Source organism: Apium graveolens, chromosome 7 (assembly GCF_009905375.1).
Source record: "Apium graveolens cultivar Ventura chromosome 7, ASM990537v1, whole genome shotgun sequence".
NCBI classification, from domain to species: domain Eukaryota; kingdom Viridiplantae; phylum Streptophyta; class Magnoliopsida; order Apiales; family Apiaceae; genus Apium; species Apium graveolens.
This window is the reverse complement of record NC_133653.1, coordinates 209,611,488-209,617,836: the sequence shown is the minus strand read 5'-3', so window position 1 is coordinate 209,617,836 and position 6,349 is coordinate 209,611,488.

The following is a 6,349-nucleotide window of genomic DNA, read 5'->3' as shown; positions in this document are numbered from 1 at the left end:
AAATTGAATAATATAATTCTGAAAGATTAAGTTATTTATATAATAAGTGTATTGCATCTAGATATTATGATAAATTTATTTAAGAACTAATTTCGTTACATAAGTTACTTTTATGTTATATATTTTATGAGATTATTTCTATAAATAGATCTGTCAAAATTTAAAATTTACTTCAAATTTGTATTAAAAACTTACCATAAGTAACACAATTCATATTTATAATTGTATTGCAAAGTTTCTATAATTAAAATGGGTCATAATAAATATATGGATCTTTTATAAACCTAATATGGATACCAAACCTAAAAATGGATAGTCCACTGGGTCAAATTAAAATTAAAAATTATATCTGAGCCATAATATGGATACCAAACCTTAGAAAATGGTTATCCAGCAATTTATAATATATAGATTTGAATATTTTGTAACGCCTTTTGATTAAATTATTTATTTAATTATATCCGAGGTATAATCGGAGCAAAAGAGTTCTCACGGTACGGTTTGATCGTCGCAGGTAATTTAGTAATTTACTTGGAAAGGAGTAAGTGAGTTCTAATGGTACGGTTTGGTCGTCACGGGTAATTTAATAATTTACTTGGAAAAAAGTAAGTGTTAGCTATGGGCACAATAAGATCCAACGAACGAAGGTCTATTAGACGACCATAACCACGGACCGAAGGCCCAAAGAGCTCCACAGGCCGAGGCTCATTACTCCTCCAACCGTTAGGATTACACAATCATAACGCCCCCTTTTCACTCCACTTCATTACTCAGATGTAACAGACGAGTATTCATGACGAGTTTGGGTATAAAAACCCCTCGGAAAGTAAGACAAAGATGATTCTAATTTCATTATTTCAATTACTCTCTACTTTCTTTATTCCCAAAACCCATTCCACATTCAGACTCTTAGTCTTACACCAGAAGTGAATCGGGGGAACAATCCCTCGCATTCTCTTCCTTTTCAGGTGGAAGCCCAAGACAGTTCTTGACAGGCCGAAGGCTGTTCTTGCAATTCGAAGGATATCTGGCGTAACATTTGGCGCTGTCTGTGCGAAATATGAGGATTATTAACGAGATACCGAGAAAATGACGAACACTGTTCATGAACACTCACCATCACTTGGCGTCACTCCTCACGTCGGGGAACAGACGTCCTCCTTGGTGGATGTCGATCGAGTCATCAAGTTAACTCCCGAAGAGGAGGCTTTGCTTCTCAAGATCCGTGCAGAAAAGTTAGCCGCGGAGAAGGGCAAAGCGAAAAATGATCAAGCCAAAAAAGAGGCGGAAGCCAGGGCGAAACGAAGAGAGGCCGATACGTTGCGGCTGAAAGCCTTGCAGCTCCAGAGGAAAGAAATTGAGCTACAGGAGAAGGCACTTCGCGAAGCATTGTAAGCCGATAAGCTAGGAAAAACCATCAAACCAAGGAAAGAGCGAATGGGGTGTGACGAAGAAGATGAGTCTGACTCTGATTCGCACCCCAGAAGGAAGCGAACGAAGCTACACTTTTCATTTGATTCAGACGAAGAACTTGATGGGTCCCGAATCAGGCTAACTCGTCGGGAAAAGGCCATGTTCGGTGATAGGAGGGTCGACCGAGAACCAATCGTGATCGAAGAAATTCAGCAGTACCGACCTCCCTGGGCGAGGAAAGGCAGTTCCTGAAGATGAATGAGTTTAATGGAAAGGGCGATCCGGAGGACCACTGTGAAAAATATGAGTTGTTGATGATTGGGATGGGCCATAATGACATCATGCTTTGCAAAATGTTCAAAACTTACTTGAAGGGCTCAGCTTTGATGTGGTACAAGTCCCTCAAACCCAGGTCGATCGGGTCATATGAGCAGTTGAAGAGAAGTTCCTGATGTACTATTCACATCTCTGCCGAAAGGCGAAGGATACGGAGGCCTTGGTCCACTGTAGACAGAGAGGGTGAATGAGGAACTTGGGGATTACTTGGCCCGATTCAAGGAGGAAGCTGGAATGGTCACAAATCTGGACAAAGTCAAGGCGATGGGCTTCCTTACGGCGGGGCTAGACCCCTATAAAGGTAAAAAACTTCGCTCCTCTCTTTATGATTTCCCCCCCAAGTCCTTAAATGATTTATATGTGAGGGGAGAAAACAATCGGAGGAAGATGGAAAGTATTGGGGGTTACAAAGATTCCCGAAGGGATGACCGGTCAAAGCGAGCAGAAAGATATGATAGCTCAAGATCTACGAGTGACCGAAGGAATAATAGGAAAGAAGGAAGAAAGGAAACCGACCGTGGGGCCGAACGACGCCGAGATAGAGATTCGAATGTATTCATCCCTCTGAATGCACCAATCTCCAAGATTCTCCATGAGATCAAAGAAAAGTCTGGGTTCGTTCGGCCAGCCAAGATGAAGGTCCCAAACTATAAAAAGGACCCCGATAAGTACTGTGATTATCACAGAGATAAGGGGCATAACACAAATGAGTGCTACCACCTCAAAAAGCTTATCGAACGGATGATCAAAGAAGGCGAACTCAATCAGTTCGTCCGCGATCTGAGGGACAGACTGGGCCGAAGGACAATCAGGAAGAACCGGAAGCCAGGGAGCCTGAACGAAGAGACGGGATAAGGGGTGAGGTGAAGACAATTTCTGGGGGCAGTGTGCTGGACAGAGATAGTAAGGCTCTGTTTGGGATTGCTGTTAAAAATTGTTGTGCTGTTAGAAAAAGTGCTGCTGAAAAAAGTGCTGTTGTAAAAATCAGATGAATGTTTGGTAATTTTTTGATACGTATATGTGTTGATGCAAAAAATTGAAAATAATGATGCTTTTGGTAAGGTTTGATGGTGAAATCAGCATCTGCTTCCCGCAACAGCTGAAAAGCAGCTTTTTCTAAAAGCATGAGGGGACTTGCTTTCTCTAACAACAACTTTTAGGCCAAAAGCACTTTTCCGAAAAGCAGCTTTTAAATTTTACCAAACAGTTTTTTAACTGCTTTTCAACGAAAAGCTGATGTTGTTGTCTGCAACAGCAATAACAAACACATCCTAAGACTGCGAAGAAGAAGTATGCCCGACAAGTGTATAACCTCTATCTGTTCATCCAGGCGATGCCCCACATGCCCATAACTTTCAGCACAGGAGATTATAAAGATGTCATTCGTCCACATGAAGACCCTCTTATCATTAATCCTCTCATCGGGCATAACAAAATTTGGAAAGTATTTGTAGATACCGGAAGCTTGGCCAACATCCTATTCCACAAAACTTATTGTAAGATGAACCTGGCGGGTGAACAACTAGAACCTTGCAACGAAGCATCTCTCTACGCCTTTGAAGGACACCCATTACAGTTTGAAGGTACAATCACTCTTCCCGTCCTTTTGGGTAAATTACCATATACTGTTGAGAAGCTGGTGAAGTTCTATGTGGTTCGGACTGAGAGTCCGTATAATGCCATTCTGGGAAGGCCGTTCTTATCAACCTTCGAGCCGATAGAGTTCATACCCAACCTCAAGCTCAAATTCCCCACAGAGAAAAGGGTAGGAGAGATGAGGGGCGATCAAAAAACCGCCCGAATAATCATGCTAGAAGACTTAGAAAAAGATCAGGCCTACAAAAAGCTAGATGATACTGGAAAGAGAAAAAGAGCCGAGACCGAACCCAGTGGAAGCCGGGAAACTCTGAACATCAAGCTGGAGAAATTCGGGGCAGATCTTTCAAGTCCGATCACCGAGATTACCGCCGAAGTTGAAGAAGTTGAACTATATGCTGAGCATTCAGACTAAATGGTTCGAATTGGGAGAAACATGGAAAAAGACTTGAAGGAAAAGGTTATTGCGGTGATTCGGCAGTACCACGATGTGTTCGCCTGGGGGCCGGAGAACATGCCTGGTTTGGATCCCAAGACGGTTAAGCATTGCCTTAATGTGTAACCCGAGGCCGAACCAGTAAAGCAGAAGAAGAGTACCTTTGTAGCCGAACGAGAGAAGGTCATTGAGGCCGAAGTGGAGAAACTATTGGAAGCTAAGTTCATCGAAGAAATTGAGTATCCTGACTGGTTGGCAAACGTGGTGGTCGTTAAAAAATCTAACGTGAAATGGAGGATGTGCGTAGATGTAATATCCCGTAATTTTTTAGAATTCGATTAATAAAAGAATAATAGAATAAAAAGGATTAAAATTAGATAAGGACTAGGATTTAAAATTGGGTTAGACTATTGGGACTAAAATTTGGATCAGATTCTAATATGGATAATTTGTAGGTTAAGATATAGGGTTTTGTATCGTTATAAATACATCATATTCGTCTTCCTCGTTTTAATCATTAAAATTCGCAGGCCTTTAGTCATAAAATTCAGCAGTCTTGTAAAATTCTTATAAAATTCATCGTAAGTCAGAATTCAGTGATCCTAGACTTTTCGGAAAGCTCTTTTCGTTCTCTACAACTTTCGTGTTTCGTGTTTTCCAAGAAAACGTCATTTAGAGAGTCAAAAGGCTATATTCAGATCTGGTCAGGTTTAGAGGTAAGTTTTCGATCGGTCTTGCTAGATTTTTGAAATTGTGTGATACGTGTATAGTTGATTATCAAAACTTGGGCTGAATGATTATATATTTGATAGTATTATGTGATATAGAATATGTATCGATGTATATATGTGATGTCGAGACGATAATTTGAGATCTCTGATTTATGCCTTGGTTTGTGAATTTGAATAAGAACTTAGGACCGCAGTCACCGGATTGTAGTGACAGTTTTATGAAAATTTAGGACCGTTATCACCGGGTTGTAGTGGTCGTGGCATGGATTATGGGTTTTGAATTATTGTTGTTATGTGATTATATGTATTTTGTGTATCGAATAAGAATAAGAATAAGAATATATCTCGAAAGTGTGTGTTTCGTATATCGTATCGTATAAAATATCGTATTTTGTTATGTGTGTATAAGTTGCTTGGCCTACTAGTTGGATCGATTGGTCTCTTGCTGGGCTTCGTAGCTCATTCTTACAATTTCAGGTTTCGCCTAAGAGTTTGAGTTGGATAGCATTGGAGTTCGAGGACTTAGGATTGGACTAGAATGAACTTTTGGACTTCCGTTAGCTGCGCTTTTGTAATAGTCACCTTTGTAATAGTGATTTTGGATTAGTATTAGTATTTTATTTTAGTTTGATATTTAGATTTAATAGTCCGGATGTGCGGGTTGTTACAGTTGGTATCAAGAGCAGGCTGTCTTTCGGAGTGTATTAGGTATGGGACTAGTACATTCTCTAGGATGCGTTCATGTGGACCATAGTTTGACCTTTGGTAGATCAGGGGGTAGATGAGGTAGATGTGTCTCGAACTTTAGGATTGTTGTGAATTTGGGGACCAAATTCTTTTTAAGGAGGGTAGTATGTAATATCCCGTAATTTTTTAGAATTCGATTAATAAAAGAATAATAGAATAAAAAGGATTAAAATTAGATAAGGACTAGGATTTAAAATTGGGGTTAGACTATTGGGACTAAAATTTGGATCAGATTCTAATATGGATAATTTGTAGGTTAAGATATAGGGATTTGTATCGTTATAAATACATCATATTCGTCTTCCTCGTTTTAATCATTAAAATTCGTAGGCCTTTAGTCATAAAATTTAGCAGTCTTGTAAAATTCGTATAAAATTCATCGTAAGTCAGAATTCAGTGATCCTAGAATTTTCGGAAAGCTCTTTTCATTATCTACAACTTTCGTGTTTCGTGTTTTCCAAGAAAACGTCATTTAGAGAGTCAAAAAGGCTATATTCAGATCTGGTCAGTTTTAGAGGTAAGTTTTCGATCGTTCTTGCTAGATTTTTGAAATTGTGTGATACGTGTATAGTTGATTATCAAAACTTGGGCTGAATGATTATATATTTGATAGTATTATGTGATATAGAATATGTATCGATGTATATATGTGATGTCCAGACGATAATTTGAGATCTCTAATTTATGCCATGGTTTGTGAAAATATTGAATAAGAACTTAGGACCGCATTCACCGGATTGTAGTGACAGTTTTATGAAAATTTAGGACCGTTATCACCGGGTTGTAGTGGTCGTGGCATGGATTATGGGTTTTGAATTATTGTTGTTATGTGATTATATGTATTTTGTGTATCGAATAAGAATAAGAATAAGAATATATCTCGAAAGTGTGTGTTTTGTATATCGTATCGTATAAAATATCGTATTTTGTTATGTGTGTATAAGTTGCTTGGCCTACTAGTTGGATCGATTGGTCTCTTGCTGGGCTTCGTAGCTCATTCTTACAATTTCAGGTTTCGCCTAAGAGTTTGAGTTGGATAGCATTGGAGTTCGAGGACTTAGGATTGGACTAGAATGAACTTTTGGACTTC